Source organism: Poromitra crassiceps (assembly GCF_964638095.1).
Source record: "Poromitra crassiceps genome assembly, chromosome: 16".
Lineage (NCBI taxonomy): Eukaryota > Metazoa > Chordata > Actinopteri > Beryciformes > Melamphaidae > Poromitra > Poromitra crassiceps.
In genome coordinates this window covers 7,387,665-7,405,164 of record NC_139645.1, presented here as the reverse complement: position 1 = coordinate 7,405,164, position 17,500 = coordinate 7,387,665, and the positions used below count along the sequence as shown (strand labels likewise).

Sequence of the window (17,500 nt, the reverse complement as noted above, 5' to 3'; positions counted from 1 at the left end):
GGTCTTGGAAAATCATGGCCTTTGCTTACACTAAGTCAGAGTCGAGAGTCCTCATGTAATCTGATTGAAAAGCAGGGCTAGGTTAGTGCACGCCACAGTATTCCTTTAGGAGAATACACATTAGAGTGAAACATAACAGTTTTTTTTTTATTCCAACAGGACAGAGTAGAACATGTCAAGACATTTTAAGAAAGAGGACAGTGTTAATTAACTACACAGCAGTGCAGAGGCTGCGCTGTGGCAACTGGCCTTTAGAGGGGCTCGTAAATCAAAAGCACACTCATTCTGTTTGCGCTCGGAGATAAGCGATACTGTAAAATCATTTCTGCTTGGAGAGATAAATGCTTTTACTTGGCTATTTGTCAACAGCATTTCCATGCAGGGGCAGGCTGCAATAAAATAACACTGCGATATGTGAGCAGTTGCAGGATCTGATCTCACGGGGGTTTTCTTCCAAATGCCTCCGTAACGATTCGATGATGGTTAACGATGATATTTTCTTTCAAAAATGATTCTGGAATGACGTTTTTAGTGGCTGCGTGTGTGTTTTTGTGACTGTGAGCGAGCCCCTCGCGCCGAAATGCTCCAGAGTCATTTAAAGTGCTGGAGAAAGTGTCGGGCTGATTATGGTTGTTGTATCCTCACGCAAATCACATCACAGCTGCTGTGAAGGCAACACGTTTAGAGAAACAGCACGTTGTCTATTTTGAGCCTGATGTGTGTTTTTTTTTCTATTTTTATAAGTGGGATGTATATTATATTATATATGGCTCCATAATGACTTGTCTTGCACTCCTGCTAAATGGAGCATCAAATGAGGAGAGCGAGCTGTATCTGTGTCTGCAGCTCTCTCTCTCTCTCTCTCTCTCTCTCTCTCTCTCTCTCTCTCTCTCATATTTCAGCTCTCTCACTAATTTTTTAAGAATATTTTTTATTGTGAGCACAGTCCACATTGATACGTAAGAAGCAATCACACATATATATATATATATATATATATATATATATATATATATATATATATATATATATATATATATATCATTTTTATGAGAACAACAACAATATGCGGGTTAAAGAATGTACAGTTATCTTTTGACGGATTTCACATCAATGGGCGAGACACTTATGTTGGGGGGGAAAAAGATTACCGTAAACCAACAGATGGAAATCAGGGAGGAAAAAAGAGTAAATCATACAGCTACCTATCACTGTTACAGGGTTAGTATCATCACATCTTCATCCCTCACCTCCACCCTTACCTCCTTCAGACCCTTTGAAGTGACTCAACACTGGTCCCCATCAGGCCTTATCCAACACTTTCCTCCTTCCTGCAATCTGGAATCTATATAAGCCTCTCCAGATGGATCATCTCACCCGACTCTCTCAACCACATCTCCAATGAAGGCACAGCGTCACACTTCCAAAATCATCAAATCATATTTTTTGACCAACACAGTACCGAAATACACCAGCTATTCCTCACTGCCGGAGTTCAGAGCGGTGTCATTTGTAGACCCCAGAATGGCCACCAGGGGGTCTGGCTCCCATTGTTCGTCAAATGCTTTTGAGTAGCTCTCAATAAACTCTATTTTATTACCTCTAATTCCTGTCCACCAATTAATCATCCCATCGATCTGTTCCTGTCTGCGGTCCAAACTGACGGTGTGGCAGTATGGAAATGTTTATGAGATACATGGTAGGGGTGGGAAATGTTTGGACACTCACAGCTGCACTGCCTCCGGCTAGTTAGCTACCTCATGTTAGCAAGGCGCTGTGCTCACACTCTTTAAGGCTAGTTAGCTACCGCATGTTAGCAAGGCGCTGTGCTCACACTCTTTAAGGCTAGTTAGCTACCGCATGTTAGCAAGGCGCTGTGCTCACACTCTTTAAGGCTAGTTAGCTATCTCATGTTTGCAAGGCGCTGTGCTCACACTCTTTAAGGAGTGTGAGCAAAGGCTAGTTAGCTACCTCATGTTAGCAAGGCGCTGTGCTCACACTCTTTAAGGTGTGTGAGCACAGGGTAGTTAGCTACCTCATGTTAGCAAGGCACTGTGCTCACACTCTTTAAGGCTACAGTAGTTAGCTACCTCATGTTAGCAAGGCGCTGTGCTCACACTCTTTAAGGAGTGTGAGCACAGGCTAGTTAGCTACCTCATGTTAGCAAGGCACTGTGCTCACACTCTTTAAGGAGGGTGAGCACAGCGCCTTCACACTGGCTGATTCCAGTCACCTGACTTATTTATTTTGACAAGGAAGGATCTATTTAAAGTCACCAAGTACTGCATTTAAATTTTCTTCACACACTAACAAAAACAACTTCACGCTAATATATATATATATATATATATATATATATATATATATATATATATATATATATATATATATATATATATATATACTGTATCTTTTAGGGTGAAGTTGTTTTTGCATTTGGACTAGTATTGTAAGCTAAGATCATCCTACTATTTGAGAAGGGCTTGCTGTGACTGTTTCACTGTGTGTGTGTGTGTGTGTGTGTGCGTGCGTGCGTGCGTGCGTGCGTGTGTGCGCGTGCGTGCGTGTGTGTTTGATAGAGGAAATAGAGTGTGCATCAGTTTTAGTGGGTTGAAGTGTCGTTCATTATCGTTCCATTCATCTTCAAGCACCTGGCACACAGCAGTTCTTCAGTTACAGTTCATCTCTCACTGACAGGACTGTCATACATCTCAGATCCATGTTGCTTTCATTGATATCGGTAAGGGCCCCAAACTCCCTTTTATCATGTCAGGCAAAAGTGTGTATGCGTGTGTGTGTGTGTGTGTGTGTGTGTGTGTGTGTGTGTGTGTGTGTGTGTCTGTGTGTGTCTGTGTGTGCGTGTCCGTGTGCGCTCGTGCACGCGTGCGCACGTGTTTGTCTCCGCGCGAGTCCTTGTGTGTATACATCAGCAGAACATATCCATTTGCATGCATGATTTAGGACTTGGCTACGCATCAATCTTTCATCGCACGTCTCACAACTTTTGGCACGTGGACGGCGCACGCTCGCATTTTGCGCACGCTCGTCAACAAGCGCTCAAATCGCGTGGCGTTTAAGTGGGTGCTTGTCGCAAGTCGACCATCAATAGCCGCCGTGCTTCAGCTGCTTCATATCAATAAAGCTCGTTGACTTTGAGTAAGTGAGACGAGTCCTCACAGGCAGCCTGCTTCCTGCTGCGTGTGCTTGAGGAGGAGAGGGGTGTGCTGCTGCTGGTGTCATAGTTATGACCGGGCGGTAACATAGATCTTCTATACTATCTAGATGATTCACCACAGGCTCCGCCAATTCTAACAAATGGTAGCAGCAAGTCTCCCAAATGGTCACGTGGTCACCTGACGTGTTGTGAGAGGACTGTGCCTGGTGACGCGGGGTTAGTGCTGACCTAGCTCCACACAAACCATACATATAAACACCTGCCACATTCCATTAAACACATATTTTTTCTAGCCACAGATTTAGCTACTACATCAACGAACTTCAGCTTTAGCTTTAGCTAATCGCTCCCTGCTAACATGAGTTCCTGTTGCCAAATCTCTCAAGAGTGTGCTGCTGAGATAGAGATAGGTCTTGAACAAGTTTATTTTTCTCCTGATCTGTCTGAAAAATGCCATTTTAGCGTCAGAATATTCTGAAGATATGTGGCTTCGGAGAACGGGCCAAATATTTACTTTAATGAATATGGGGGAGAAAGAATCTGTCATAATCTGAGTTCACGTTGACTTTTCCCATCGACTCCAATCGACTCAGACCGGCCGAAAACCTCCTAAGTGGGCGTGTCCGTGGAAAGCCATGGGCAAAACGCGCGTGCCAAAATGACAGGAAGTGAGTTGAAGTTGAACCTTCGTGCTTGAAATCCCATCGTCTTTGCCTAGAGAGCTGTGTCGAGAGCCAAACAGCAGCCTGCGCACATTATGGCCGCTTAGCCAATCAGATAAGAGAGGAGGGTCATAAAGGTTTTCACTACCGGTACTGTCCGGGTCATAATGTCAACGGAAAGCTCACCCTAAAATCCAAAATACATATTTTTTCCTCTCACCCATCTAGATCGTTTTGTGTTAGTTGCCTGAGTTTTGGAGATATCGGCCCTAGAGATTTCTGCCTTCTCTCCCATTTTTCTCCAGTTTTTCAAATGTACTTTTGTGTATTTATCAATTTTACGGCTTGTGGAAGAAGCTCTGGTTATGGCATTCTGCCATGCCTGCTTTTCTTCTCTTCTTGTCTCCTCTCATCTTCTCATCCTCCTCTCTTCTCTTCTCCTCTCTTCTCTTCTTCTCACTTCGTCTTCTCTGTCTCTTCTCTCCTCTCCTTCTCCCCTGTGGCTGCAGTGGTTGGTCATGGTAATTGCGTGTTGTCCTGGGGGACCGCCTCAGCGCTGCTGATTAAGCTAGCAGCTGAGTTCCTGATAGGATGCAGTGGCTCATTTTCTCTGCCTGCCCAGCTGCTCTTTCTTACCTTTTGGTGGGCCGGAGTTCATGTGACCGACACCAACGTTCACTTTAATGCAGATCACATTTTAACAAAATAATGGATAATTGTTTTTCTGACTCATAGACTGATCATTCAGGTGACAGAAGAATTTGATTCAACTACACAAGCTTTTTTTGTGTGTGCTATGGCCATTTTTGAAGCAGCACATCCCCAGTCACTGGAAGAAGCTCCTCCAGCAGCGAGTCTGGAGAACTCCAGTAAGTTGTTTGAAGAAGAAAAAAAACACTCATGAGAATAGATAACGAGAGTAGAAATTTAAATAATTTAAGCAGACTGTCATATGCTTGGTTTCCCCAATTAGACTTTGTGTGTATTTATTTGGACTGTTTGATTTGATTTTTTACATTTTGCCATCAGAAACAACATAGTAGAAATGACACAGTCTTTTTTTTTACCTGCACAATTCATATTACAAATTACACAAAAGTCATTAAATATTCAGAATTCATCTGGGAAATGCCGGCCATCTGTGTCTCTAAGCACATGCTAGCTTGCTTTAGTGCTGCCACTGCCTCATGTCTCCACTGCCTCATGTCTCCACTGCGTCATCATGTCTCCACTGCCTCATGTCTCCACTGCCTCATGTGTCCGTGCTGCTGATGAGATGACAGGCATTACTGCCCTTGACCTTCTGCTTGAGTGAGCAGCCAGTTTGCTGGTGGCAGCAGCTGGGCTGATGACCAGAGGGGGACCACCAGGCCAACTGTGACAGGTTCCTGGCTTATTACAGATGTACTGAGGAGTTCTCCTCAGCCACCACAGCTGTTTAGATTTGCTCCGATTTTCATGCTCGCCCCAATTGACATGCTGCTGTATTTTATATGACTATTGCAAAAGCTACTTCCCTGATTATTGTTGCTCTTGCATTGTTTGCATACATTTCTTGCTTTGTGTAAAGTAATGTAATTCCCCCCCGACGCTTTATTCTAAATGTTGACCCATTGCCCCATGCTGTGCTCATTAGCGACCACAGATCTCACTGATCGTTATGAAGTCTTTATCAATGTAAAATAAGATGCACAATAAGATTTGAGGTTAATAGTTGAAATGGCATTTTTATTAATTTTTGAATATTATTAGCAGTCAATTAGGGCTGCAACTAACAATTATTTTAACACTTTGAGTGCCACGGCCCTTGGGCAAAAGGTGCTGTACTGTGCCACATAGGCCGCAATGCATTTTAAAACAGTCATATAATTTCTTTAATAATTACTATGTAAACACTGAACACGCACAAATAACGATGAGACTCTCTTCTATCACCTGCAAAAAAAAGTTTATTGATCCCATTTTCCGTTCTTTAGTTATGAGCCGGAGAAGATAGCTTGATTTGACCAAAAACAGCCACTTTTTTTCTATAACCTGAGATATTCAGCCTTTTGTGAAAGGAAGCATTTCAAGCACATCATTGACTCATTGCTAATATTTTCTGATGTAATGACACCTCAAAAATAATTTCCTTCAATAAAAGATAAAGGAATTTTGTTTGGCCAAATACTATTTTTTAGCTGCAACCAGCAGCGCTGGCCCCTGCGTGCGCTGCTGGTTGCAGCTTCTTGCTGTTCTTGATTTACTGCTGGTGGGCATCAGATATTCTAGCTTGCGTTTCCTAATCCTGTCCTGCTGTCTGGGTGTTGTATGCTGCTCTGCGTGCTCTGCGTGTCCCCCCCCCCCACCCCCTCAACTGCACACTCCTCCTTCTGGGAGTGTCTCTGGGGCTTTCTGCTGCCTGCGTTTGCTCTGCACTGACAAGTCCGTTACATCCAGCTTTTTTACAACCGCGTGTATTTGTCACCAGCTCCCATGCTTCCAGTTGAGAATAATAACAAATCCACGGCTGATCATGCGAATGGGCTGTGCAGCGGACACGGAGGTGCTCAATTGTGACCGCAGATTGGCTGCTGCAGGGGCACAGCTAACGTTATGCTTCAATGAAGCAGCTGCATACGGACGGATGCGATGCGATTTCCTTTTCCCCAACGACTTCTTCTGTGTGTTTTACTCCACTTTCTCTCATCTGGAGTGCGCTGTCGCCACCTAAGGGTTCTGTAAAATAGGTTAGACACATTCAATAGCTCTCATATTGTAAGAGGCGATGTAAGAAGCATAGATCGACACCCCCCCGTCAAAAAAACAATTTCGAGTTATTGACGCCATTTGGCGTCGCTGGCAGCCTACGGTAAATTTCTAATGACGCCATATGGCGTCGCTGGCACTCAATGTGTTAATTATCGATTAATCTGTTGATTATTTTCTCGGTTAATCGATTCGTTGTTTGGTCTATAAAATGTCAGAAAATGGTGAAGAAATGTCGATCAGTGTTTCCCAAAGCCCAAGATGACGCCCTCAAATGTCTTGTTTTGTCCACAGCTCAAAGATATATTCAGTTTACTGTTATCGAGGACGAGAGAAACCAGGAAATATTAACATTTTAGAAGCTCGAATCAGATTACTCAAAACGATTAATCGATTATCAAAATAGTTGTCGATTATCTTTCTGTCGATCGACTAATCGATTACTTGTTGCAGCTCATTGGTTGTCAGAATGTTTGGCTCATGCTGTTAACCAGATCCATGTTCCTACAGGGGGTGGTGGTGGCGGGCCTGTTCTTCGTGCGCTAATCTTTTAATCTTTTGGAGATGCAGTGCAGAATGAAGTGCAAATCTCTCCAGGGCAGTTTGAGCTCAGACTGCACTGCTATTAAAGCACCTTTTCTCCTCTCCGTCTACAAGAGACACACAATATATTACAAACTCCACGCTTCATAGTCACCAGACGGCCTCGCCCGGCTTGGAAAGCGCTGGGTTATTACTGCACAGTTCCTGTTGTTAAGGATACTATTTCAAGGAACACCCACAAGGGATAATATCTAGCTAAATATAATATAATGCCACGGTATGGTGGCCATAAAATACACTTCAGGTCACCTTAAAGGAAAGCTAATGGAGAAGAAAGTGTTCCAGCGCTCCCCCAAGGCACAGCTGAGCTCAGATTGATGGCCTTGTGTGTGTGTGTGTGTGTGTGTGTGTGTGTGTGTGTGTGTGTGTGTGTGTGTGTGCGTGTGTGTTGTGTGTGTTTCACTCACACATGTGCGTGTCTGAACGTGTATGTTTGTGTGTGTACAGTAGGTGTGTGTTTATGTGTGTGTCTGTCTACATACTCACAGGCAGTATCGACAGTTCATGTGTTGAACGTGCATAGATGTGTGCGTGAGTGCGTATGTGCGTGCGTGTTGTGTGCGTGTGCGTGTGCGTGTGGTGTGTGTGTTTCACTCACACATGTGCGTGTCTGAACGTGTATGTTTGTGTGTGTACAGTAGCTGTGTGTTTATGTGTGTGTCTGTCTACATACTCACAGTATTGACAATTCATGTATTGAACGTGCATAGATGTGTGTGTGTGTGTGTGTTTTGTGTGCGTGTGTTTTGTGTGCGGGTGTGTGATCTCTGAAGGGACCAATCAGGCGCTGTGTTGTATTCCTCCTCGGCGCACAGAGGTGTGAAATAAACACAGGTTCATTACCTGAGTGGCATCTGAAGCCACCAGCAGTCTTTGCCAGACAAGAGCTGAAGATTGAGACAAGTGGCATTCAGAGACTGACTAGTGTCTCAACACAGACGCGTTCAGAGACTGACTAGTGTCTCAACACAGACGCGTTCAGAGACTGACTAGTCTCTCAACACAGACGTGTCCAGAGACTGACTAGTCTCTCAACACAGACGTGTCCAGAGACTGACTAGTGTCTCAACACAGACGCATTTAGAGACTGACTAGTGTCTCAACACAGACGCCTTCAGAGAATGACTAGTGTCTCAACACAGACGCGTTCAGAGACTGACTAGTGTCTCAACACAGACGCATTTAGAGACTGACTAGTGTCTCAACACAGATGCGTTTAGAGACTGACTAGTCTCTCAACACAGACGCATTTAGAGACTGACTAGTGTCTCAACACAGACGCCTTCAGAGAATGACTAGTCTCTCAACACAGACGCGTTTAGAGACTGACTAGTGTCTCAACACAGACGCCTTCAGAGACTGACTAGTCTCTCAACACAGACGCATTCAGAGACTGACTAGTCTCTCAACACAGACGTGTTCAGAGACTGACTAGTCTCTCAACACAGACGCGTTCAGAGACTGACTAGTCTCTCAACACAGACGCGTTCAGAGACTGACTAGTCTCTCAACACAGACGCATTTAGAGACTGACTAGTCTCTCAACACAGACGCGTTCAGAGACTGACTAGTGTCTCAACACAGACGCGTTCAGAGACTGACTAGTCTCTCAACACAGACGCGTTCAGAGACTGACTAGTCTCTCAACACAGACGCATTTAGAGACTGACTAGTGTCTCAACACAGACGCATTCAGAGACTGACTAGTGTCTCAACACAGACGCATTCAGAGACTGACTAGTGTCTCAACACAGACGCGTTCAGAGACTGACTAGTCTCTCAACACAGACGCGTTCAAAGACTGACTAGTCTCTCAACACAGACGCATTCAGAGACTGACTAGTCTCTCAATACAGACACGTTCAGAGACTGACTAGTCTCTCAACACAGACGCATTCAGAGACTGACTAGTCTCTCAACACAGACGCGTTCCCGCATACCGGGTATACGGTCAAAATAAGGCGGGTATCCAATTGCCTGTCTCGGTTATGTGTCTGATTTTGTATTTATTTATTTATGTATTTATTTATTCCAGGGACAATGCACATGAATCAGCATCACTGTAAACATGTCAGTGTTAGCCAAATGGCTAATTCCCTTCAAGTGGCCATGTAAACAGCCATTTCCTTAATAAGGCCGCATGATGAGAAACCTGATGAGCACAGCCAGGTTTTTACCTGAGCGTTGCTATTCCTCTCAGGGGATGTTTACCCTTAGCGTGATTTATTTGGTTGTTAGCTGCGACCAGCAGCAGCATTATACTGTAGGTGTGTTGGTACCCGGACGCCCCGAGCAAACACAGAAGCCTGACCATATGAAAATAAGATTGTTCAAAACAACCAGCAGGGAGTTTGTGTATTTTCTTTCTCACTTCCTTAAGGAGAAGTGAATTCTGAAAACTGGCGTTTTGTGTCTGTTATCACATGACTAAAGTAGATCGATTGAATAATCATAATCGGAGTATTCAGCCCGGTATCACGCCAAAGCGTTTAATAGACCAGCATGTCAAGTGTCACGTTTTGCCTCGCATTGGCATGAAAAGTAGACCCGTGTATGAAGGTGAGTACACGTACTGTAGGGGGCGATATACACGTAGACACTACGGTGCCTGGAATAAAATGGCGGCCGGGCAGTAAGGGTGTATACGCTCGCTTTCAAAGTCCGATGAGCGGGGTTCGATTTCAATTTTAAATCTTATTTAACCATGACCCCTGACCCTAACCCTTAACCAAGCTGTTGTACTTGCCTACCATAACCGTAACAACCAACCTCTGGGACTAGGGTTGTCAAAAGTATCGATAGTATCGAAAAGTATCAATACTGAAAATTTGAATCGGATACAATACTCATTTGCAACAGGTATCGATAGTATCAAAAGTAACAATACTAAACATTTGAAATGGATAAAATACTTTGCATTTGCAACAGTTTTGATACCATCAGTGCTTTCTTTTAATGAAAAATCACAGATTTTTCCCTCCCTATCATTGGTGGGTATCTGTTGCTTCAACAAGCTAAACGTGTTCTGATAGGCTGATGTCTAGAGCAGGGCTAATCTGCTGTCTAAGTTCAAAGTTTGATCAGGCCTAGATTATGGAGAAGTGTGCGTCTGTACGTCCATCTGTCTAACTTTATTTTTATGCCTCTTGATATGTCGTCTTCCCCCCGTTTCCGTGGTATCAAAAATGGTATTGAGTATCGATATTTTCCTGGGTATCGGTATTGAAGTAGAAATTCTAGTATTGTGACATCCCTATCTGGGACATAATTTAACGTTTTCAAATGTGTGACGACATCCCGACAGATGCTCCGCCTTCCAGGCAGAACATGACACTGACACGCTGCCCCCGGTGGCTGTATTACATGCTTTGGCGTGATCCGGGGTTGGATTTCACAGTAGCCGCCGGGCTTATTAGTATGCACGTTAAGACTCAATCTGATCTTAAACCTGATTAAGGCAATCCTCCAACTGCAGAAAATGTCATCGACATCCTTAACTGGAGTATCGTGTTCCCTGTGCGAGCATACCCAAGTGTCTGCAGCCATTAGCACCACCTACCCAAGTTCTACTCTTATTTTGAAGGACACATTCCTCAGAATATCTCTCACCATCACATCGCATTCAAACACGAGATATCGTTTATCCTCCGCAAGATATCGATCTTTTTTTTTTTACTAAGCTTCTGACATACATGACCGCACATTGAGTGTCACAACGCTCGGGTCAAGTTCACGCGTGTCCTATATGTTGTATTGATTTTTGTGAATGCAGACGGAGGAGAGTGGAACGGAACGGGGCTGTGTTCAGCCCCTCGGCTTAAAGATGGCAGAGAGGAGGAAAGCCCTCCGTCATCCCTCTTCCCCTCAAGCTATTTACTCACTGCCCACTTTAGATCTAATCAATAGCTCTCAGTGGAAATCAGGAATCTCTCACACACACACACACACACACACACACACACACACACACGCGTGTGGCCCTGCACACACACACACACACACCGCACACACACACATGCACGCTAAAAACACATGCTATATCCAGTCTTAAAATAGCACACGGAGTCAGTGGAAGCGATAGTTTCCTATAAATAATTGATTTAGAGGTACAGTGCAGGAGGAGCAGGATGCCAGAGTATATGATGCTCAGGGAGCCACTTTTCATCTTCAAGACAGCCAAAACGCTGTTAAAGTAGTGTGTGTGGCGTGTGGAGAATACAACGTTTAAGACGGCTCCACTGGGGGGGGAGAAACGGGGGTGAAATTCGGTGAAACAGGCCATTGACGGGGGGAAAAAAGCTCGGCATCAAACAAAGTCCCCGTTGATGATGACGAATGGTACGGTCCATCCCCTCCCGCCCACCACCACCACCAACACTGATGGCATTTCCTCAGCACCCCTCCCACCTCCAGCGGTATCACAGAGCAACGGTCACTTAGCAACCGGTGACATACTGTGTCTAGCTGTGTGTGTACACACACTACACAGTGATGATAATACTCTCATACTGTGTCTAGCTGTGTGTGTACACACACACTACACACTGATGATAATACTCTCATACTGTGTCTAGCTGTGTGTGTACACACACTACACAGTGATGATAATGCAGAGTGTTGCTTAGCAGAGACTCTGGAGTCCACAAGAGCAGCCGAAGAAGAGAGAAGTATGTGTGCTGGTGGAACCATTCTTGCTTGTAAATTAATTTTGGATGACGAAACGATGGATCACGAACATACAAGCTTCTCATCTCAAACTTCCAGTTCTCGTTCTGTATATTCAAACTTGACTGAAAGCTTTAGAACATGTGATGATAGGTATAAAGCTTTAGAACATGTGAAAGCTTTAGAACATGTGATGATAGGTATAAAGCTTTAGAACATGTGAAAGCTTTAGAACATGTGATGATAGGTATAGCTGAGAGGGACGACTGGTCTCTGTCATCGGGGTTTGGCATCCGATGCAGCAGGGGGCAGCGTGGGCCCGCCACCACGGATTAAAGGTACATTCAGCGTTTTTTGTGTTAAAATAAGTGTTAAATGGCTCTATATTCTGACAGCAAACACTGAAATAGAGTTAATTGCACCTAAGGCACAGGGTAGCACACACATTACGTCACACACAGATCTTCAGGACAAAGGATTCTCTATTTCACCATTTATTTGGCCATGTCAGGTCGATACATGCCAAGTTACGACATCTTGCCCTGATGTCAACTTTTCTCTGATTGGATAGTTTGAGGTCAGCGGCAATTTTTATCCAATCAGAGAAAAGTTGACATTTTCTGGGAAACAGAAGGTCGGATCGCGATGCCTATAAAGGACTATATGTATTTTTTGACCCCGAGTCTCTAGGAGTTACGGATGTGGAGATACGTCCGCCCTGCCTGCAGGACTACAGGAGAGAGCTAGAGGACAGCGGGGGGTTGAGGGTTTCAAGTCACTGACCAAACACTCTATTTCAGTGATTGATGTCAGAATATATAGAGCCATTTAACACTTATTTGAACACAAAAACATGGCTGAATGTACCTTTAAGGTTGCGCTAGAACATCAGCAGAGAGGTCAGCCAATGCTACCGATGTGCAGCCGATTCGCTCTGTGCACAACGTGGAGTCGCTCACCTGAGGTCTTGGACACAGATGGTGCTGCCACCTCTGAAGGCGGGAGAGCCAAGCTGCTCGGCGCGGGGGTCCGTCTGGTCGGTACCGAGGGTTCGCTTCTAGCTCGTACATCTTTGAACCTGAAATCTCAACAACTAAAGAGTCACGAGTGCACACGGCATGACGAATCAAACGAGATGGGGAAGTGCGCCGTTTTTCTTTCTATCCTCAACAACCCTGATCATAATTACTCAAGTGTAGGAAACTGCTTGTGCCCTGTTTTTCCCCCGTGTGTGTGTGGAAATACCTTTTGGTAGAGCTTTATCTGTGCCCTCGAATCTGTATAATCAGATCGGGCACAATATGCAAAATCTTCACCGTGAATTCTCATTAAAGCCATTGAATTTGACCAATGGAATCCCTCAAAAGCCATAAGTTGACGGAACGTATTGTAGATTCCAGATACAACAAACCATTAAGGCTGGGATGCATCCAATTCAATCCACTGTCTGCTAAATATAGTGCTAAATCAACAACAACCTGTCAGCTGTGTTTGGGCGCACACGCACAGCAGGCAGCGGTTCATTCAAACTCATGGTGCGTTTACTCCTTTAGTTCGGTTCAGTTGGTTAGAACGTTGGTGACGCGCACTGTCCTCTAACAATAGAACTTTGTTAGGGGTGAGAATATACTGACATCTGAACCCACTACAGGAAACAACCCTCAAACACAAACAGGGTAGAAGAGATAAATGTTGACCTCTGATCGCCAGCAGTCACTTGTGCTAATATGAACCGAGGGCCTGCATGTGTTTCTTAATTGGTATTGAAGACCAAAGAAGAAGAGTGCAGACAAGTCCATCGCTGAAGTTACAGGGACCGGAGGAGTCAGATTTGTTTTGACCCCCCTCCCCCACCAACATCTCCAACCTGTCATCCCTAGAGATTACCAAACCTGTCCAATAAACGAGCTACTTGCGAGTCCCAGTGACTTTCATTTTGAAGCTCTGGTTCACTCCTTATTGGGCAATGTAAAACCTAATACAAAAATACAACAAAGTAAACGGTTCTGCTATGGTTCAGACCAATCATTATCATCTTCTGTTTGTTTGGCCATTGGCTGACGAGTCTGTCTCGTGACTTGTTTTTGTGGTTGTGTCGGGAACACAACAGGCACAATCAGCATGCATTTACACACACAGGAATCACCAGTGGTTTCATGTGGGTGGTGCATGTGGGTACTGACGGTGTGTGTGTGTGTGTGTGTGTGTGTGTGTGTGTGTGTGTGTGTGTGTGTGTGTGTGTGTGCAGTGTTGGACAAACTACTAAAACTGTAGTTGACCAAACCACTAGCTACTTCACAACGACAAGTAGTTAAACTACATCTTAACTACTCTCAACTACAAAATCAAAATCACACGCAGGTGTTGAAATACTTTGAAATGCTTTGTGGAAAAGCTGTCACATCGTTGTTTCTGATATGTGTTGTTGTTTACCTGTACAAAAACGGCGACCTCTACGACCTTCCTATCCATAGCTACGGCCCCTTCCTTGCCCCGCCCCCAACCCCCTACTACCCATATATCCCCCTACTAGCCACTCCCCCTAACCACCCCTCGAATCCCGACTCTCTACGATCTGTCTATCGCTCGCTACGGCCCCTGACGTAGATACAATGTCAAGTTGTATTAGCTTTATTTACATAATCAATAGCTATAAAGCAGATATACATAGTTAGTAGTTATTACTCATAATTACACACACACACACACACACACACACACACACACACACACACACACACACACACACACACACACATACACACACACACACACACACACACACACACACACACACACACACACACACACACACACACACACACACACACACACACACAGGCACACAGAGACACAGCCCAGTCAGCTGTGGCCTTGTTGTTTCCAGCTCATCCCTGCAGCCAATTCAGAATGGAAGCCAAAACATATGTCATCTCATGTGTGCTCTCTCTCTGTCTGCATATACGATCTTTGACCAACACTCACTGCGTGTGTGCTCTCTCTGTCTGCATATACGATCTTTGACCAACACTCACTGCGTGTGTGCTCTCTCTGTCTGCATATACGATCTTTGACCAACACTCACTGCGTGTGTGCTCTCTCTCTCTGCATATAGAGACACTGCATGAAATAGGCCACGCCCATCATGGGGGAAAGGCTCCGTTCATTTCCACACACCAGCGTCATTTTCCTTGAATTTAACATAGCTAAAAGCTGTTGTGTGGTGGGCTGCGCACACCGCACAACAGCTTTTTGTACTCCCGAGTACTCCCGAGCAAAACAAGGAAGCCATTGAGAATTGGCGAGAAGAAAAATGTGGATCTAGCCTGTCAAGGAAGTAAGTTGGAGTGTTCATCTTCCGTATATACGATCTTTCTGTGCAACACGCAACCATGCATTGGAGGGGGGGTTTCTGTTTTCCCCCGTCTTGGGCGTGGTTTCTGAATGATGCGTGTTACGCAGTGTCTCTACAATCTTTGACCAACACTCACTGCGTGTGCTCTCTCTGTCTACATATACAATCTTTGACCAACACTCACTGCGTGTGCTCTCTCTGTCTGCATATACAATCTTTGACCAACACTCACTGCGTGTGCTCTCTCTCTCTCTGCATATACGATCTTTGACCAACACTCACTGCATTCACGATCCCTGCACTCCTGCACAGGTCCTCCTGATCTCTGTATTACTGACTGTAATTATGTCCACTTTTCACCATGGATGCAGTCTCTCTCTATGTAATCTCTTTTGCAAAGCTATGCCTCTGCTAAAGTACATTTTTATAAGTCAACTTCCACACTCCTCCTGGCTCCAACCATTTGATCTAAGTGGTTTTTCCTCGAGGATGGCACCGTCTATTTTTGGCTCAGTAGAAAGATGCTGGTTATGCGGGAGAAGAATGCAATGTTAACTTGCATTCTACATCAGCTCCTTCTTCCCTAACCATCTAGTCTCATGCTACAAACAGCATCTCATGCTACAGATCGACGGATGGACACACACACACATGTCACAAAAAAGAAAAGCTCTGTCCACTAACCTGGAACACTTTTATTTTGAGATGTTTTTGAGTGAGATCGTCCTACCTCATGCAAATGATAAGAAATGTGACATGAATCTTAATTTTCTATTAAAGCAAAGTAAAAAAAATAAAAAAATAACGTCAAAAAAGAACCCGTCAATTATTGTTCTTAGAAAGAAAATCGGAATCGGCCAAAATTGGTATCTGCCAAGTCAGACTATTCAAAAATCGGAAATCGGAACCGGCCAAGAAAAGGGCAATCGGTGCATCTCTATAATCTGAGTCTGCAATCTCATATTGTTACACGGAGGTCCAACTGAACTGACACTGAGTCAAACGTAGGTGTGTTTGATTTAGAGACTAGGGCGGGCCAATAAATCCTCACTAGACCTCTTTATGCAAACTGTCTGAACCGGCTTCTTTTGGATTCGGTTCTGTTGATTCGTTTGGCCAGGCAGACAAATCACTCTCTGAATCCGGTGTCTCCGAAATGGGCCGCCTGGGCCCGGCCCCCTCCCCAGCATCAGGGTAGACTAGTGGGTATGAAGCAGGCGGGTTGGAGATCTCTAGATCCCTCTTCTCACAAGCAATTCCAGCAATGTTGGCTGCAATACCTCAGGCAGCCTGAGGGTGTGTTTTAAGGAGTGGATAGGGAGCAATTATTGAGGTGGAATCAGGAAAATGCTAAATTTCTAGGGAAATGTATACTGTAGTATTCTGTATTCATACTGTAGTATTCTGTATTCATACTGTAGTATTCAGTATTCATACTGTAGTATTCTGTATTCATACTGTAGTATTCAGTATTCATACTGTAGTATTCTGTATTCATACTGTAGTATTAAGTATTCATACTGTAGTATTCAGTATTCATACTGTAGTATTCTGTATTCATACTGTAGTATTCAGTATTCATACTGTAGTATTCAGTATTCATACTGTAGTATTCTGTATTCATACTGTAGTATTCTGTCTTCATACTGTAGTATTCTGTCTTCATACTGTAGTATTCAGTATTCATACTGTAGTATTCTGTATTCATACTGTAGTATTAAGTATTCATACTGTAGTATTCTGTATTCATACTGTAGTATTCAGTATTCATACTGTAGTATTCTGTATTCATACTGTAGTATTCTGTATTCATACTGTAGTATTCTATATTCATACTGTAGTATTCTGTCTTTATATGGTAGTATTCTGTATTCATATTGTAGTATTCTGTATTCATACTGTAGTATTCAGTATTCATACTGTAGTATTCAGTATTCATACTGTAGTATTCTGTGTTCATACTGTAGTATTCAGTATTCATACTGTAGTATTCAGTATTCATACTGTAGTATTCAGTATTCATACTGTAGTATTCTTTATTCATACTGTAGTATTCAGTATTCATACTGTAGTTCATACTGTAGTATTCAGTATTCATACTGTAGTATTCTGTATTCATACTGTAGTATTCAGTATTCATACTGTAGTATTCAGTATTCATGCTGTAGTATTCTGTATTCATACTGTAGTATTCTGTAACCACAGGTGATTTTAATGAAATAGCAGGTGGTATTGTGCCATATTGTACGTCATGTGAATATTATGAATAATGTATTTTGTGACTAAGTCTGT

General features: G+C 43.8%; 1 protein-coding gene across 1 annotated transcript in view; it reads left to right on the top strand.

Annotated features, from left to right (window-relative positions):
* Positions 1-17,500, top strand: part of LOC310791219 (SH3 and multiple ankyrin repeat domains protein 2-like) — a gene marked incomplete at both ends in the record, with an annotated part of 245,785 nt that overhangs the window by 183,395 nt on the left and 44,890 nt on the right. The window lies entirely within an intron of this gene.